This window comes from Elephantulus edwardii, unplaced genomic scaffold, assembly GCF_000299155.1.
Source record: "Elephantulus edwardii isolate Elephantulus edwardi_28Jun2011 unplaced genomic scaffold, EleEdw1.0 scaffold00034, whole genome shotgun sequence".
NCBI lineage: Eukaryota > Metazoa > Chordata > Mammalia > Macroscelidea > Macroscelididae > Elephantulus > Elephantulus edwardii.
The window spans coordinates 1,478,643-1,499,554 of record NW_006399784.1 but is presented as its reverse complement, the minus strand read 5'-3'; positions in this window follow the sequence as shown (position 1 = coordinate 1,499,554).

Sequence of the window (20,912 nt, the reverse complement as noted above, 5' to 3'; positions counted from 1 at the left end):
ATCTATTTTATCGTTAAAATCTAAATTATTTTGAATCATTGCCACATAAAATGTTTCTCAGAATCGACTTGTTGTTATGAAGTTGCATGCTGTTGAGTCACTTGTGACTCATAACAACGCTATTCACAATTCTGAACTCTACTCTAGCCTGAGCCAACCTCATTGTTACTGACACATCTACCCTCATTACACCAGTCACTGAGTTAATTTATCTCATTGAGTATCTGCTTCTCCTGCACTGTCCCTCCACCCTTCCAAGCATGATGTCCCTCTCCAAAAAGAGGTCCCTCCATCAACATGACCAAAGGAGGAGCTTCAAAATATTTGCTTCCAAGGAGAAGCCTGGTTTCACCTTCTCTAGGTCAAACCTGTTTATTTTCCTAGCAGTCCATGGAATATTCAGTACTCTTCTCCAGCACCATAACTCAAAGGCATCAATTCTTCCATCATCCTTAGTCATTGCCCAGCTCTCTGATGAGTAGCAAATAATTTCAAAGACCATGGCCTGAATTAGGCACACCTTAGTCTCTGAACTGACAATATTGCTCTTCTGTACTCTGGAGAGGTCCCTTATAAAAGATTATTCAAAATGCAAACTCATCTTTTGATTTCTTGGCTGCTGGTACCAAGACAGAGTGTTCATTGTGAAGCCAAGCAAACTAAAGTTGCTAACAATAATCTCTTCATTTCCTATCATGATGCTACCTTTTGGTCCAATGATGAGAATCGTATTTTATTGTTTGGTTGGTTGTTGTTTGTTTGTTTTGTTTTTATGATGAGCTTTAATCCATATTGAAGGCTGCAGTCCTTGATTTTCTGTGTCAAATACCTCAGGTCTGCCTCAGTTTCAGCAAGCAAGGTTGTGTCATCAATTGGAGTTATACTAATTTCAAATAGGCTTAAAGGTTTTCTTTTTACCAATCTAATATAAAACCCATAAATTCAAAAGTTTTCTGTTGATTAAAAATCCAGTAATGTTATTACTGTTATGTGCTGCTGAGTTGCCTGCCATTCATAGCAATCCTATGAGCAGTAGCTCTGTACCCTGCTCTATCCTGAGACACCTCATTGTTTCTGACACACTCACCTCCATTACCCCAGTAACTGTGTCAATCCATCTCATCTAAGTTTTCCTCTCTTGTGCTGTCCCTTCACCTTTCCAAGCATGACATCCTTTTCCCAGAGCTGTTCCCTCCTGGCCATATGCTCAAAGTATGTCAGATGGAGCTTCAAAATCCTGGCCTCCAAGGAACAACTTAATTTCACTTTCCCAGGACAAACATACTTCTTTTCTTAGCAGTCAATACTCTTCTCCAGCACAGTTTCCTTGCTGGTAATTGAAAAATCAACTGCACAGCTTTAGCAACATACCATCACATAAGCCTCCATGTTGTTGTTATTGTGTACTGTTAAGTTGGAATAAACCTATAGCTGACCCTCCAGCAGGTTTTCTGTTGGTGGAATGGAAGCACATTTCTTCGTGTTTGATAACAAACTCTTGTTTATCAATCTATCTTAGTTTCAATATTAATTTTTATAATATTTTATTACCCCAATTTCCCCATCTATCATGATATTGTATATCGGTGTAGTAGTGAGGATTTTTTTTCATGCTATTAAAATTTAATCCATATTGAAGGCTACAATCTTTGATTATTGCAGCAAGTCCTCCTCACTTTGAGCAAGCAAGATGTGGCATCTGCATAATGCTGGGGACATGGTAGATAGCCTTAAACAAAACAGACTTGTACACTAATGTTCATAGCAATATTATTCATCATCACAAGAACATGGAAATGGCCCAAATGTCGAACCACGATCAAATGGATTTAGAAATTGTTGTATTCACATAATGGAATACTATGCAGCAGTCATGAGCAACAATTTAAAAAATTGCTATTTAACTTGGGAGGGACTGGAAAGTATTATATTGAGTGAACTAACTTTTGGGCTCATAAGGAAAAATACTGCATAAGATCATGATTGCAGAAACAGAAAGATAACTAGTAAAACATTTATTACGATGCAAGAGGAATAGGGCTGGAGAAGAGGAGTGTGGCTGGGCAGGGGTTAATCATAGGATCACACAATTTGGTGGGTAGGGGGTGGGATAGTTAAAAGAAATGGGAAAGATAAACAGGGATCTGGAAAGACATAGTCCAAGAGTGTATAACTTTATAAAACATAATGAATGAAAATGATTCAATAAACACAATGTGAATGAAGGACAATGTAAAGCACAATCAATTTTCTAAGCATATCAATATAAAATAAAAACTTTTTGAAATAATGAATGTTGGATTACTTTAAAAGTGATCTTTAAAGAAAGAATGTAATGTTTTATAGATTAAGCACACAATGACTGGTCTTAAATCTAGACTACTACACTTACTAAACAGTACTGATTACCAAACATTCATTAGTTTATCAGACCAAAGAAAGGAAAATTTTATTATGTTTTAAACATATTGTGATCATTCAGATTACTATATTGAGCAATAGCAATAATACTATTCTACACAGGGGATTCTGGGTCCCCAGTGAGATTCTAAATTAAAAGTGGCAAACCAATGATCAAAGTAGTAGAAGTCAATATTTCCCAGAATAAACAGAGGGCTATAAATAAGGTGAGACTTCAAAAGAGGGTGTTTACATTGTTTCAACTCTTGGAATTAGAGTTCACAATTTAGAGTGTTTCTTGCTTTTCAAGGTGAGTCTAAAGTAACAAAAGAGAGGAGTGAGCAAGAAAAGGGATACACAGGCCCTGTCACCAATAGCTCTCTCATATTCAACAATCATTACTATCATAAATGTCTACTTTAAACCAAAGAAGAAGCCTACTCTGTACTGTTTGACAGGCTGACTTCCTTTCCTTCTCATATCAGAAAACAGTAATACCAATCTCTGATATCTCTTTGCAGTTGTATGCACAGGACAGGCTGGTAAGGCAATGCTTCTCTCTGGATAGAAGTAATAAAAGGACAAATAGAAGAGAAAGAACTGGAAGAAATGTAGATTGAAAAGCCTTGAGAATACTATCACAGGTGAGATAAAGGCAAACACAAGGGAAGTTGCCTTACTCACTTTCCCTCTCTTTTTACTCTTCCTTCCTTTTTTTTTATTTAAAGTCATTGCAACAGAAATTAAAAAATTGCCTCTGAAAAAGGTTAATTCATTTTGACTCAATTACAAAACTTCTATATAACTTGAATTTCATTAATTAGACACTCTTTAACCTCCTAACCTTCTCTACAGACTAAAAAATCCAAATTCCTTTCTTTGTTGTTTTACTCTCTCCCCCAGGCTTATCGACATTCTTCACGTCCATCAAACTCTGGAGTAGAAATTCAGATAACAGTTTTCTAAAGCCCTAGACTGGATTTAGAGGCATGTATTTATTTTTTCTATAACTCCGTCTGCTTTTGTTTGGTTTGTGCAGAATTTTTATGAATACATGTTTCCAGGGAGAGCAACATGGCACATGGTAATGGAGATTTTTCTCCTGACTCCAGCAGTCCGAGTTCATGCAGCATGTGGCTGGAGCAGATGCAGGGGACGTGATGGAAGATGAGCAGGTTGCCTTCCTGAGAACTTTGTCCAGCACTTCTTCGCAAAAATACATCCTGAAAAAAGTTCTCTATTAACTAGGCCCCAAGTAGAGATTTATCAGCTTAAAAACTGTGCTAAAAATATTCTGTTTCATTGTAAAAGTAAATGTTAGCAACTCATAAGCATAAAAACCTTTTTTAAAAATTACATTATCCTTCTATTTTCCATTATTATTTTTGAAAATGATAAAAATCTTTTTGGAAGCAACATATCATAAGAATTTGAGTTATTAAGAATAGTGTATTAACATAATAAGTCTATAAATGACAGATTTAAAGCATTTCTTGGAAGAATTGGCAGGGAGAGAGGTATCAGGAAAATTAGATAATAGCTTTTTTTCTAGTGAGTTCCCTTAAAAATTATTTTTTTCAGGTTGAGTAAAATCTTATATATGTGGCTAAAAATAAAATTAATAAAGCATTGTAAACTAGTCCATAATACAACTATATCAGATTCCAAAATTAGAGTAGACCTGCCTGGCCTATATAAACATAAGAATAAAATGCATATTCATTCCTGTATGTTCTCCTTCTCTTCATGTTTAAGTGATATGTTAAAACTAGAATTCAAGGTATTATTTCCATTAAGGAATTTCTATAAAAAGAGGGACTATATTAAGAATAATCTAGAATATTGAAAGCAGCACTGTTCTTGTGTACCATTGAGTCAGAGCTGAAACTTTGCTGAAACTCTGAGTTTTCAAAGGCATTTAATCACTTGGGAGGAATTCTGAGTGATGCTTTAGGAAGAATATTAAATGATCCAGGAACTATTAAAAGATGGAAAGAATATACTAGTCACTGTACCAAAAGGAATTGGCAGACACAGAAGAATTTCATGAAACATCATATGAGCAAAAGCCTATGGTGAAGAAGGAAGAAGATCAAGCTGCTTTGAAGGAAATAGCAAAAAATAAGGCCCCAGGAATCGATGGTATGCCAATTGACATATTTCAGCTAACAGATGCTGCCCTGGATGTGCTCACTAAGTTGTGGCAAGAAATCTGGAGAACAACCACTTGGCCAACTGACTGCAAGAGATCTATATATGTTCCTATTCCAAAGAAGGGTGACCCAACAGAGTGTGGAAACTATAGAACAATATCATTGATTTCACATGCAAGCAAGATTCTACTGAAGATTATCCAAAAACTACTGGAACAACACATCAGCAGAGAACCGCAGGATGTCCAGGCTGGGTTTAGAAGGGGTCTTGGTACTAGGGATATTGTACCTAATGTTAGATGAATCTTGGCTGAAAGCAGAGAATACCAGAGGAATGTCTATTTGTGTTTCATCGATTATGCAAAGGTGCTTGACTGTGTGGACCATAACAAACTGTGGCTGACTCTGAGGAGAATGGGAATCCCAGAACACTTGATCATGCTAATGAGAAACCTATACTTGGACCAAGAAGCAGTCATCAGAACAGAGCTTGGAAACACTGCATGGTTCAAAATTGGGAAGGGTGTGTACCAGGGATGTGTCCTGTCTCCATAACTTTTTAACCTGTATACAAAACAGATTATCCAGGAGGCTGGGCTCTATGAGGAGAAATGTGGGGTCAAGATTGGCGGAAGATCTATCAACAATCTGTGATATGCAGATGACACAACCTTGCTTGCAGAAAGTGAGGAGGACCTGAAGCACTTGCTGCAGAAGGTCCAGGACTGCGGCCTCCAATATGGATTGAGGCTCAATATCAAGAAGACATAAATTCTCACCACTGGGCCAATTGGCAGCATCAGGATGGATGGTGAAGAGATTGAGACTGTACACAGCTTTAGTTTGCTTAGCTCCACAATCAACTCTCTCGGCACGAGTAGCCAGGAAATTAAAAGACGTATTGTGATGGGAAAGTCTGCTGTTACGGAACTCTTCAAAGTACTGAAGAGCAATGGTTTCTCTCTGTAGACTGAAGTGCGTCTGATACAGGCCATGGTCTTCACAATCACTTGCTATGCATTAGAGAGCTGGACAATGACTAAGAAGGACAGAAGGAGAATTGATGGCTTTGAGCTGTGGTGCTAGAGAAGAGTATTGAGGGTACCATGGATTGCTAGGAAAACAAAGATTCATCCTGGAAAGGGTCAAACCGGGCTGCTCCTTGGAGGCAAGGATTCTGAGGCTCCGTCTAACATTCTTTGGACATGTTGTAAGGAGGGACCAGTCCTTGGAGAGGGACATCATGCACGGTATGGTGGAGGGACAGCGCAGGAGGGGAAGGCCTTCGATGAGGTGGATTGATTCAGTGACTGGAGCAATTGAGATGGGTATAACAGATGGTGCGATTGGCACAGGACAGAGTACTGTTTAGGGCAGTTTTACATAGGGTTGATACGAGTTGCAACAACAACATAATATAACAACAACAGCAGCATAAATGCCTAAATTTTGCTCAAATTAATCTGGTAAACTGGATTTTTAGCACACTCTTTGATATCTGTCTACCTAGAGTATATGCCAGAGCTCCAGAGGCCAGTAGATCCTCATATTAACTCCTCCTTCCTATATTAATACTCTTAGTGATAGACGGGGTTAGATATGTCATATAGAACAAACATAATGAGAAGCAAACATCTAAAAACCACTAAATCTCACTAACAAACTAAGAAATTATTGTAGTAGAACCATTTATCATAAAACCCAGTAAACTTGTAAAAGAAGTCCAAAACTGTATGTCGACTTGTTAATATATGTGTATTTTTAACTGTAAAAATCACAGTAAAAGCTTAAGATTAAACATCTTCTTTAATATACATATTGCCCAAAAAGTTGTTCATTTTTAGAACATTGGTTTAATTTTATTTTACAAACATTCTTAATTATATCAACAACTGCTTTTTTTCCAAATTTGGACAGAAGGAGAGTGGATGCTTTTGAGCTGTGGTGCTGGAGAAGGGTACTGAATGTACCATGGACTGCCAGGAAAACAAACAGATTCATCTTGGAGAGGATTAAACCAAGCTGCTCCTTCGAGGCAAGGATTCTGGGGCTTCATCTGACATACTTTGGACATGTTGCCAGGAGGGACGGGTCCTTGGAGAGGGACATTATGCTTGGGAGGGTGGAGCGACAGCGCAGGAGGGGAAGACCCTCTATGAGATGGATTGATTCGGTGACTGGGGTAATCGGGATGGGTGTGTCAGAGGCGGTGCGGTTGGCGCAGGATAGAGCAGGGTTTAGAGCTGTTGTGCATAGGGTCGCTATGAGTCGGAAACGACTCGATGGCACATAACAACAACAACAACAATGTTGTTGTGTAGTTAGATGCCCTTTAATCAAGTACAATTCATGGTGGCTGTATGAACAACAGTTCTGAATCCTGTTTTATCCTGTGCAATCTGAAGAATCTCTGACACACTTGAGTCCATTTTCACCATCATAGGTCAATCCACCTGGTTGAAGGTCTTTCTTCTTCTTGTTCATCTTTCTTTCTCTTTCCTCTTTTTCTTTTATTCCCTAACCTTTTCAAGCATAATGTCCTTCTCCAAGCATGATGACTTCCTCATCCTTTCATAGCAACATGTCCAAAGTGTGTGTGACAAAACGTTTCCATCTTTGTCTCCAAGAGCGTTCTGGCTGAACCTTCTTCAAATAATATATATTTATTCTTTTGGCAGTACATGGGATAATCAATATTCATCTCCTGCATCACAGTTCAAAAACATCAATTCTTCTTCCGTCATCTTTACTCATTTTTGAGCTCTCAGATGTATAGCAAGTAATTGAAGTAGGCCTGAATGAGGCACACTTTATTCCTCAGCTAGCATCATTGCTCCACAATAATTTGGAGAGGTCTTTAACTGCATAATTTCCTAGTGGAATACATATCCTGATCTTTTGACTGATGGTACCAAAGGTGTTGGTTATGGTTCCAAGTATGATGTTGTTGGCAGTTTCAATTTTTTACTTCATATATCATGATGTTCCCTATCAGTCCCATTGTAAGAAATTTTCTTTTCTTGACATTGAGATGCAACCCACCTTAAGGCTGCAGTTTTTTAAATCTTTTTCAAGAGTTTTAAGGCTCCCTCACTTTTAGCAATCAAGGCTATGCTATCTGCTTACCGAGGGTTTATTTGTGAGCCTTCCTCCTATCTTGATGCCATATCATTCTTCATAGAGCTCATTTTCTTAAAAAAAAATGTTCAGTATACAGATTAAGAAGGTATGATGAAAAGATACAATCCTGACACTCATCTCTCTTAATGTTGGTATTGGTTTTGAATCAGCACAATTAAGTGTTCTGGGATTCTTGTTCTTCTCAAAGTTAGCCTTAATTTGTTATGTTTCATACATTCAAATGATTTTGCATAGTCAATAAAACATAAATAGATATTCTACTGCTATTCACTGCTTTCATCCAGCATCCATCTGACATCAGCAAAGAGCTCTCCGGCGTCAAGGCCTCTTCTAAATCCTGCTTGAACTTCTGACTGTTTGCTATCTATATAGTTTAGAGATTATTAAATGACCTTCAACAGTATTTTTCTTGTATATGATATTAATGATTTTTTAAATTAATTTCAACATTCTGTTGTATCGCCCCTTTTGGGAATGGGAATAAATATGGATGAATTTCAGTCAGTCACACAGACAGTTGTCCTTCTAATTTCCTGGCAAAGACATGATCATGCCTAGGGTCATATCTGCCACTTAAAACATTAATATTAAATGCTATCACATCTATTTCTGGGATCTATCTTATTTTTGCCAGTGTCTTCAGTGCAGCTTTTACATCTTCAGTAATATTGGCTGTTGGTCATGTGGTATTTTCTGAAATATTTTCATGTCAGCCAATTATTTGTTGTAGAGTGATTCTGCGGATTCCCTCTACCTTCTTTTATGTTTTCTGGATCATTCATGATTTTACTAATTAGCATCCCTAATTAGCATCCCGAGGCTGGAATTTGTTAATTTTTTCAGTTTAAGAAATATTGAGTGAGCGTTTTTATTTTTATTTTCTCTTCCAGCTCTCTTCACATACAATACTTTTGTCTTCTTGAGCGTCCCTTTGAAATCTGTTCAACTTTTTTTCTTTCAATATCTCTTCTTTTTGTTCTGGCTTTTCAATGCTTTATTAAAATTTTCAGGGTCTCTCTCAACATCTCTTCTGTGTCTTGGTTTTGTTTTTTGTTGGGTTTTTCTTTCTTCTCCTCATCTTTGTAGTGATCATTTACTCTCTTTATTAATGATATCCTTAATGTCATCCCACATCTCATCTTATCTTTGATAATTGATGTTCAATGCTTCAAATATATTTTTTGGAGGGATTTAGTTTTGTGTTTCATTTATGTAAGAAGCTCAGGCCTTGACTGCATATTTTTGCAAGGGATATAGGTACTCTTTTTGCAGCTGCTTCTTGGTCTTCAGGTTCTCCTTGTGCTTATTGAGGCTTCTTATTCTTATGATGATTTTTGGTTCTTGTAGACTTGTTTTCATTTTCTTCAGTCTTAATTTGAACTTGGTCGTGAACAATTGATGATCTATTCCATAGCAAGCACCTGGTCTGGTTTTGATTGCTGATGTTGAGCTTCTCCAATGATTTCTCTCACAGATATAAATCAACTGATTCCTTTGCAATCTATCCAGTGAAGTTATGAGTTTGTGATTTTTCAAAAAAGGTATTTGTGATTAATAAATGATTAAATGTACAAAAGTTAATCATTCTATTTCTGGCTTCATTTCTGTCACCAAGCCTGTGCTTTTCAACCATCTTTCCTTCTTCGTTGTTTCCACCTTTTGCATTCCAGTCTCAAATTATCATTAACACATATTGATTGCATGCTTGGTCAATTTGGACTACAAATTTGATAGAAATTTTCAATTTCTTCCTCTTTGTATTTAGCTGTTGGTACTATTTGAATAATAGTTATATTAACAGATCTTCAGTGTATGTGTGTAGCTAATATCCTATCACTCACAACATTGTACTTTAAATTGTCTTTTAAACTATGAATGTAACATCATTCTTCCTCTGTTTTGAATTCTTGGCCTAGTTTGCAAAGTAATTAATTCAAAGTGTCCAAAGCCAGCCCATATCATTTCTCAAATGCCTAGAATATTGATAGTCATCAATTACATTTCATTGGGGGAATATGGGTAGTGGTGGTAGTAAAAAACTACATTCTAATTTAATGTGAATAAATACATAATACTTGACACATGTATTTCTTATAGCTGTAGTTTATTATATATATATATATGTATAATATATAAAAAATATAATTTTTCCACATACTCTTGTCATATTGTCATTTTATATTTTTGGCAAGAATATTTTGGGCATGTTTTCTGAAGTGACCAGTCATTAGGAAAAGCATCATCTTTATTAAAACAAAGTGTCAGTGAAAAGTCAGAAGACCTTCCACTAGATGGATAGACACAGTGACTAAAACCATGGGTTCAAACAGCAGAGACTGTGATGATGCTGCAGGTCCCGGCACTGTGTATTTTTTTTACATATACTTACCATGAGTTCTAATCAACTAGATGATACCGAATAACATTTTATTTAAAAAACTTTGAGGAGTAAAAAGTATTAACATAGGTGCTTGCTTAATAAAATAGTATATGGTCAGTAATTTTTATAATACCAGGACTGTACAAATATTTAACAAACCAATTAATATCACTTCATGGCTATTAAAAATTAAAAATAAAATGTCAAAAGATAATTAAAGTAAGTAATATAAAATATAAAACAAGAGTTTAAAAATGAAAGGGAACTATGCTTACTATAAAATTTAGCTTGCATTACTTTTTATTAATTAATTAATTAATTTTAATTGAAATTCAGGGTAAAATTAAAAATATCACATTGTGAGCATGTGCTTATCAGAGAGAGGGAATAAAATATTAAAAGGTCTATATCTACGTCTGGAAAAGCACTTAATATGTTTAAAAATGTCAATAATTTTATTGAACAGATTTGCTTCTTATTTTATGTATTTTCAAAATACTATTACACTTTCCATCCAATTATAACACAAAATGTTATCTTTCTTAACAAAATTAACGTTATAAAATTTATTGAATGTGAATCATATTTAAAATTCTTACATAGTGAAATCAATTTCATTTAAACCTTTTCCTTTCCAAAACCGTGGCCCTTAGGCAGACGTAGTTTTATAATTTACATTTTTTAATGAAATATTTGCAACTCGTATCAGAAAAGAGATATTTGAGACCAAAATGTGGTAAAAGTAAGGGAGAAACTTAGATATTTATTGTGTTGGCATATTTCAGTCGCTATTGTGATGTAGTTATTTTGTTTTGTTTTTCCTCTTGCAATGATGCTACTTATCTCTTAATGGGCTTCACTTAAGGATATTGCAAAATAGTCTTTGTATGTGACTTAAGTATGATTTAGCTGTATTTCTAATGTTTATTTTCCCAAAATCCAAGTTGGGTTAAATAGTATCATCAGCTGAATAGCATCATCGCTATATCTTTGAGAGGCATCCTACACATAATTTCCTTTTCTGGTTGCAGGAGTCTATCTCTCCTTGGAGATGAAATGATGCATACTAAGGTGGTGGGCAGTCTTAATTGCTCATGCATTTGGCCTGTAAGACTTCCTCTGGAGCCTGAGGCATGTGAGAGAATTCCCAACAATTCTAACAGAGGCAAAAGGCTAGTGGAGTGGACATGGGAAATAGTGAAGTCTGGTGTCAGGCTGACAGCAGAAATGTGAGGGGAATCTGTTAAAGTCAGTGCTCAGGCTGAAGGCAGCTGGATGATGACAGGGAAGCCACAAGGGTCACTGCTCACACAGCACTTGTGCCATGAGTGAGGGAGCCATGGGGCCTAGAACAGAGGTAGCAGCTGGGCTGTGTGGCGAATCCAAGTGCTGAGGCAGGAAGCAGGTGGCCACAGGAGGAGGAAAAGATGAGGTTTGTGCTATGGAGCATCTGCCCTTCACGCTGGTTCCTTGGAAACACTCTATGAAGATTAAAATGTAAAGAAAAAAGCATTTATTTTGACTAATCATCCTCAAAAGCAATTTTGACACCTACAATGCTGAAGGAAAGAGCCACTGTGGACAAAAAAAAGCAAGTGTGGATTTCTCTAGGGCTAAGTTGTCTCAGAAAGAGCAAATGCAACAAATACATTTCTACAAGAGGCAAGGTGGTCAGAGAAGAACACTTTACTTATTTCTGACTTCCCCATTGACTGATGCATGCCTCCAAGCAAGGAACTAAATTTCTCTGAACCTAACTCGTTATTGGGTGGGCGGGGGGGAAGATCTCTGTTGTAAGAGATCTACAGAGTAAAAATTTCCAAACGGACATATTTCATTTGAAAAGATTGTCATTTTAAATCAAACTCTGTTAGTGTAGTTGTTACACACACAATTACAATGAATTTTTTTTTTTACAGCTTTAATACATCTTAGAATTACTAACTGGAACTAGTGGAGTTATTTTGTTCTTGGTGGTGTTGCTTTAAATAGTGTTCTGACTGGCTTCTTCATTAACAGCCATAATAACAATTAATGTAATTCAATAACCCCACTAGTTCCAGTTAGTAATTCTAAGAAGTGTTATTGCAGTTAAAACTTTACAAAAAGGATTTAATTTCTTAAATGATTGAGGATAATAGAAGAAGAATCAATGCATTTGGGTTGTGGTTCTGGAGTAGAGTCTTGAACATACCATGGACTGCCAAGAGAACAAATAGGTCTGTCTTGAAGATTATGAAGCCGAGTTATTCTTGGAGGCAAGGATTTTGAAGTTCTGTCTCACATGCTTTTGGCACATGGCCAAGAGGCACCAGTTCTTGGCAAAGGCCATCATGCTTGGAAGGGTGGAGGGATAGCACAGAAAAGGAAGTCCCTGGATGAGATAGATTGATACAGTAACTGGGATAATGAGGATAGGTGTGTCAGAGTCAACAACACTGGCTCAGGATAGAGCAGGAGTCGCAGGCGCCTCGATGACACACAATAACACCACCACAACAACATTAACTAAGAAAATCAGATATAAGGAATTTCCTTATTTTAGGTATTCTAACAGAAATGATAGATGGAGAAGTGATTGAAGTTTCCAATGATTCTATTTTGCATGGATCTACCATCAACACCCATGACAGTAGCAGTTGAGAAACCCAAAGATGTTTTGTGCTGGGAAAATATGCTATCAATGACCTCTTTAAGGTACTAAAGAGCAAGGTTATCACGTAAAGCCCAAATATGCCTGATATAAGTCATGGTGTTTTCAAAGGCTTCTTATAGATCTGAAGGTTGGAAAATAATTAAGGCAGACAGGAGAGGAATTAATGTCTTTCAATTGTGATACTGACAAAGAGTATAGACTAGCCTTTGGACTGCTGAAAGAAAACAAAACAAAAATTAAAAAAAAAAAACAAACCCAAGTCAACAAAACCCCAACAAATCTGCCTTGGGAGATGTACAAGCAGATTGCTTCTTAGAGATAAAGACATTGCAGTTTGTCTCACATATTTTGGTCATGTTGTGAGGTGGGGTCCGTCCTTGGAAAAAGACATGATTGAATAAGTGGACAATGAACAAAACAAAGGAAGAACATCAAGAAAATAAATTGGCACAGTAACTGCAAAAATGGGATTGAGGATGGCAGAGATTTATGAGGACGATGATGAGCAGAACCTGGAACCATTCTGCTTTCATGTGGTCTCTGTGAGTCATAGTTCCCTAACCAAACAGAAATAAGTAAAATGTGTATGCTAAATTACTTGTTTTTTATTTAACATGTTGTTGCTGTTAAACGGTACCATCAGGTCAACTATGGCTAATAAGAAATTTATGTAGAAGGGAACCAAGTATTATCCAGTCTCACGTTAACTTCACAGTCATTGTTGTTTGGGCACATTAACGTGATCATTGCATCATTCCATCTTCTTGAAAGTCTTCCTCTTTTTCAATGATCCTCTCCTTCACTAAAAATGATGCTTTTTTTTCCCCCTGGTAACATAAATGAAGAACATAACATAAATGAATTTAATAAAAGGTAAATGAAGATTGACATTTTCATGGGGTTTTTTTGGTTTTTTTCTTTTAATTTAAATCAACAATTAACAATCAAAGAATAATCAGTCAGAAAATCAAAGTACATGTTGCATTGCACACATAGGCTGCAAAGGAACTTTAACATGTGAAAAAGAAATAATACACACAAAAAAAAAATAATATTACCTTAAGTACTCGGACAAGCCTGAATCAAGTGAGAGTATTTTCAACTGCTTCACATGCATGTGATTTACAATTGTTGTTCTTATGTGCTTTCAATTTAGACCAATTCATAGCTGACATTCCAAAGTTTTTTCAGAGGCTGTAAACCTTTGAACCTTGCATAGGAGGAGATTGCCATCTTTCATTCACAGAGTAGCTGAGGGATTTGAACCATCGGCCTTTGAGTTGGCAGTATAGCTCCTTATTCCTAAACTATTAGAGATATAAAGAGGCAATTTTAGATCTTGCTTTGTTTACAGATGCTCCAATGCGTTTTGTTCAGTGAATGACAAGCCTCTTGTTTTAGTTGAACAGAGATATTCCTCTGAAAAAGGAAAAATATAAAAAAGAGAGCTTTGACAATCTTAAATTTAAAAATACTACACTCCAAAATAGCACATCATGATCTCAATTGTTCTCTCTCTCTCTCTCTCACACACACACACACACACACACACACACACACGTCATGCTGGTTCCTGTATTATCTTCCTCTAAAGCAATGGTTTAGAGATTTAAATAACAGTAAATAAGGATTCTTAAATCCTACACTGTCAATTCTGAGTCAATAGATCTGGAGAAGGCCTAGCCAACTAATCTGTATTTTTAACAAGCACCCTAGAGAACAAGTGAGTTTTAGAATCGCTGCTCTAACATTTCGTACTCCTGTAGGTAAATAACTCAATTCACCTATATTCTGTCTTAGGACAGACCATCCATGACAGCACTAATAAATTGTGCATGAAATTGATTTCATCTGTATCGGAGACGTAATTTTTCCAGCAGTATGTCCTGTGTGCTGCTGACTCACGCTTTCATTTCAGTTGTTCATTCGTCATCTGATCTTGTATATAACCTCATTTACAGAAAGAATTTTAATCTTTCTCAATTAACTGGTTTTCTTTCCTTCCTCCCTTCTGTTTACTGTTATTTACTCAATGACAAGGTCTCAAGTCCTAGAATCCAATTTCCCCTAACTGATTCAGTCCAAGGTAAGAGCTTAAACCCAAACAAAAAAACAATAGGATCAGAAGGGGTCTGGGGAAGACAAGAAACATTAAAATTGTTTTAATTATACTTGTGTGCATTGTGAATCTTTTTGCTGAAAACGATGTCTTAATGAATTTCAGACAAAAATTGCATGGCTCACATGCTGGTTAATTATCTTTGCCACCATACCTATTGTTGCTGTATTATAATGGGATTAAACCAAAACAAGAAACAATCATTTGTGTCTGTTTTCATGTTTCACAACCTTTTCACATTCTAGCTTCTCCATATAGAAAGGATTAAGAGAATACACTGCACTCTAGCAGAATACTAAATGTCTGCACCCTTCATTTTGTTGAGCAAGTTTAAACTATGGTGGAAATAAACTCAGGGGAAAAGCTCATTGTTATTCCAAATACACGGAAATAACTGACATGTACACTAATCTAAATTCTATCATTATCAAAGTAACTTAAAATCAATAAACAATAAATTTTAAGAAATTACACAAATTCTTTTTAATTGTCTCAATTCTATTTTGCAAATATCTGATAAATATTTACATCAGATCTAATTTGCAGCCAATGAATATAAGAAACAATGAGAAAATGGGGTACTATTATATATGTCATGATATATCTTTTCACACAAGTTTTTACATGGTTTTAAATAAATTTGCTGAATAGGTATGGGATTTTAATATCATTGAGAGAATTGAAAGGTTAAATCAATTTAGATCTGTCTAGATTGCAATCCCAAAAGCACTTGGTGGAATCTACCAGAAGGATGGCCAATCTCATCCAATATGATTAACCATCCCTGAAATCCAACCAGAGGTTCAGCTATGGGTCAGTTCTGACTCAATGATATAAGGGGCTCTGGTGGCCTAGTGGTAAGAAATTGGCTGCTGTCTAGAAGGCATGTGGTTTGAATCTACTAACTGTTCTGTGGGATGGGTTTGTTCCAACTTGATGGTACTCAACAACAACATAGCCAAAAGTTTAGTCCTTGTTACTTGACATTATAAAATAAAAAGTCATAAAGAAACTTAAAAAAACAAAAAAACAAAAAACAAATACAGTCCATCGCAGTTATATAAATAAAGCTGAAATATCAATATTCTAAATCATCACAGTAAAAAAAGCTTCAAGGATAGGGGAAATATTCAAGGATATAATCTCTAAATTAAATAGTCATTAGTACCAATAGAGTTTTCAGAACACTTGACAGTCTGATTTTGAAATTTAGATGCATAATGAAAGAGTCACAAAGAGCTTTAAAAAAAAACAAACAAAACAAGAATTGAAGAGGTGCCCAATCAGACTTAGTACAGCACTATAATAAATATCACAGTGCAGGTTTATATTATAGTTGTTAGTCTGATCTGACAATGACCCCACATATTGACCCTTGAGTTTGTAAGAAAAAGAGTTCTGTTGGTATAATAGATAATGTATTAAGCTGCTTATCTAAATGAAAAGTCAGCATTTCAAATATACCAAAGTCTTTGCACTAGAAAAATAAACAGTATCCTTTTACTAAGATTTCTTGCCTGGGAAATTGGTGGGTATAGACTAGACCTGACAGCAGTAGGCTAGGCTTGATTCTTTGGAACCAGCTTGCCAGGTCTGTTTTCCAGCAGATCTGAAATGTCTACCATCAAAGATACCAGCAACAGATTCACAAAAGAAGTGTAAACACAGAGTTGCAACTTTACCAGTTGCACCACTCAGGAACTCTATTGTATTAGCTATTAAAAAGTATAAAACAACAATAACAACAAACCTAGCAAGCTAAAGATAATAAAATGTTTAGGCAGACCCACACACATATGAAGTTTGATAAATGACAAGGGTTTCATGGAAGAAGGTCAAAAAGGAAAATATACCCCAAAAAAGAAAAAACAGCCCCAAACAAAAGAGTCAATAAATGAAACTGAAGAAAGACAATCATTTATACATAGAAAGTGAAAAGCAAGTTTCTGTTTTTCAAAAAGTAACTTAAAATATGTGAAAAGACAGTTCAAAACTGGGAGAAGATATTTGCAATATTCTGACATGGGAATAGATTCAAAGATATATTAAAAGTAAATTATTTGAAAAATCCTTTGGAATAAGGACACAAATTTCATAGAAAGTTACACATTGCAATGTCATAGCAGAAAAACAAAACCCTATATGTTAAAGACATGACAATGTTAAATCTCTTAGTGATTTTTTTATTGTTTTTTTTTTAAAATGCCACTCAGAAGAGAACAATTTATATTGACTTACAGATGAAAGATTAAAATCTTCCACTATCCTGTTCCTTTCTCAAAATCTTAGCCATTAGTGAGCCCATTGTGACAGTCATTATAGTAATTCATCTCATTGAGGATGTTTTTTCTTCTTTGCTTGTCTTCTTTGACCTTTCACTTGTCTAGACATGATATTCCTTTCCTAGGAACATCTCTTTGTGTTAAATGACCCAAATTTGTGAAATCAAGTTTTAATCTTTGTTTCTAAGGAGCACTCTGTCAGTTAATAGTACATACAATATCTATCAATTACTATGTAATAATTTGCATATTATGCAATAAGCAAATTAACATTGAAACTGAAGAAAGTCAAAGAAGGTTCACATGAACCAAAATACAATGTTGAGTCTATCTTATCTGAATTTAAAAGTCATCTCAAGAAAGACATTGAATATTAGTGATTGAAAACCAGATAAGTTGTAGGATGACATCATAGATGCCATGAAGAAAGCAAAAGACAGAAGAGAAAGAAAAGGTCAAGTTCTGAAGATTGTCAAAAGAGACTTTGAAAATTGTACTAGAATATTGAGAACTCAAAACAAAGGGAAGAAATGTTGAAATAAATTAGTTGAGCAAAAGTTTTCAAAGGACAACTATAGAAGATAAAACAAAACAGTATAACAAAATGTGCAAAGAGCTGGAGTTGGAAAATCAAAAGGTACAGTGCAACAATGAATGAATGAAAACCCAAAATCTCTGTAAATGTTCATTAAAACTAATAAAATTTAATAATAATTAAAAAAAGAAAATCAAAAGGTAAGAATTCACTCAGTGTTTCTCAAGCTAAAATAACTGAAAACAAAATTCAAGTATCAAGCTGTAGATATGCTATGAGAAAAATCCTGAATGATGCATCATTCTTCAAACCAATCACTATACCAAAAATAATTGATTGACACAGAATCCTTTCAAAAACAAAATGTGATTGTTTAAACATATTTAAACAACAATTGCCGAAGTGATAAATTATATCATACATTTTAGGAGAAGAAATTAAAAATAAGTATGTTTAGAAATCATATGTTATCAACACTGGTACTGACATTTTATTTTTACTTTTAGTTCTAAAATTAGTTATGGCATGTTTTCAATATTTTTGTTTAGTTTACATGTTATTTAACAAAACACTTCAAACTTCTTGAGTTTTTTTTTCTTTTCTGGAGACTATGGCCTACTTACAGAAGGGATACTTTAAGATATCAGAAGAGATTGTTAGCAGACCAGAAGCAATTATGAAATGATAAGTTCTATACAAACAAACCTCCTACAATACGCCTTATCATTCATGTCATCGCTTACGTATACGATCTCTGCATTTTGAGGTTCTTCCACTTACATTCAGCTTTTTACTTTTCCTTTGTTTTTGTGATTGTCAATGTTCCCTTTGGGCACTCCTTAGAAATCACTATAGCTCTTGAGACTAGTTAGTTGTGGATAGGAAAGACAAGAATCAGAATGAAAAAAGCAATTTTAAGTGGCTCAAGTAAGTGAAAGAACTGAGTTATGCCATGTCATTATACTTCTTGGATAAAAGAAACATTATACCTTACAAAGGCACTGTAAGTGGGGGAAATTAAATAACCAGAAATTTACATATTCTCTCCTAATCTTTATTCTCTTCACCTTTGATTATGACGTGCTCATGTGTACTTCCAAGGCATGTATGAATCATTGCCAAAGTGGATGCTGTTGTTGATTTTTTTTTGTTCTTGAATAAAATGTGACTCAACAATTTTAAGAACAGTAGATCTGAACCCTGCCCTACTCTGAGCCATCTTCACCATCTCAAACACACTTTAGCCCGTTGTTACAGTCACCCATATCAACCCATCTTGTTGTGCATCTTCGTCTCTTTCTCTGTCTCTCCACTTTTTCATACAAGATGTCCTTCTCCAAGGACTAGTCCCTCCTTGCAACATGCCCAAAGCATGTAAGATGGAATTTCATAATTTTTACTTAAAGAAACACTCTAGTTTTTCTTTCTCCAACATCTGTTTGTTATTTGGCAGTCCATGGGAAATTTATTATTCTCTAACACCACAGCTCAAAGGCATTGATTCATTTTCTTTTAAAAATGGAACATATAACTCAGTATCAGAAACTTGGAATAAGTTAGAACTAGATATTTGCCTTTGAAAAGTTGTTCTATAGGTGAATGATGAACAACCACAGTTTACAGTCATTAATTTTATTTCATTCTTTCATTTAATTCAGTTACTCAGTCACTTAATCTTTTATGTATTGAGACACCTGTAATTTGTCAGATGCTGGGCCAGGTATTAACTACACCAATTATCAATGAACATAACTATTTTCATTGTATCTGTCCTTTAAAAGCCTACAATGTACTAATTACTAATCAGAGGAGAAAAAAGAATAAATAATTGAACTTCATATTTGACCCTTTCAAATAGCAATTTACTAATGATCAAAGAAGTCATACTTAAGTGCTTTTTGTCTCCACAGATTATGTTGTTGATGCTATGTTATAAGAACTCTACAACATATATTTATTTGTTATATAATCTATTATGAACATAAGTTGTTATTGTTGTTATGTGTTGTCATGTTGCTTGAAACTCATTGCGACTTTATGCACAACAGATCTAAATCCCGCTCTATCCTGAGCCAATATTATCACTTCTGACACACCAACCCTCATTACCACAGTCACTGAGTTAATCCATCTCATCCAGGATCTTCCTCTTGCACTGTCCCTCCACTCTTTCAAGCGTGATGTCCCACTCTAAGAACTGATTCCTCCTTGCAACATGTCAAAACTATGTCAGACAGTTTCAGAATCCTTGCGTGCAAGGATCAGTCTGATTTTACCACTCCAGTATGAACATGTTTGTTCTCCTAGCACAAATGCATCAATTCTTCTATCATCTCTAGTCATTATCCAGCTTTCTGATGCATAGTTAATAATTGTGAAGACTAGTGACTGGTTCAAGCACACCTTAGTCTCCAGACTGGCATCTTTGTTCTTCAATATTTTAGAGCGATCCCTTACAGTAGACTTTCTCAATGAAATGTTTCCATTAATTTTCTGGCTGATGGTACCAAGAGTGTTGATTGTGGAGCCAAGCAAACTGAAACTCAATTTCAATCTCTTCACCATCTATCATGATGCTGCCAATAGGCCCACTGGGTGAGAATCTTTGTTTTCTTGATGTTGAACTTCAATCTGTATTAAAGGCTGCAGTCCTTGACCTAATGGAGAAAGCACTTCACGTCCTCCTCAGGTTCATCAAACAGGGTTGTCTCATCAGCATTACGTAGGTTGTTGAAAAGTCTTCCTCCAACCCTGATGTTACATTCCGCCTCACAGAGAGCAGCCTCTTAGGTGATCTGTTCTTCATATAGATTTAAAAGGTAAGGAGATAGGATACATCCCTGGCATACATCCTTCCTGACTTTGAACCATGCAGTGTCTCCTGCTCTGTTCTGGTGACTGCCTGTTGGTCCAAGTTCAAGTTTCACATAAGCACAATCAAGTGTTCTTCGATTACCATTTTTCTCAGAGTTAGCTACTGTTTGTTGTGATCCGCACAGTCAAATGCTTTTGCATAGTCAATGAAATACAGATAGACATTCCTCTGGTACTCTCTTCTTTCAGCCAAGATCCATTTAACATTAACTACATATTAACTATACTAGGCCCCTAGTACCAGCACAGCTTCTTCTAAAAGAATCCAAATCTGAAAGTTCTCTCTTGATGTGCTGTTCCAGTCATTTCTGGATAATTTTCAGCAGCATCTTGCTTGCATGTGATATTAATCATGTTGTTGTTGTTGTTGTT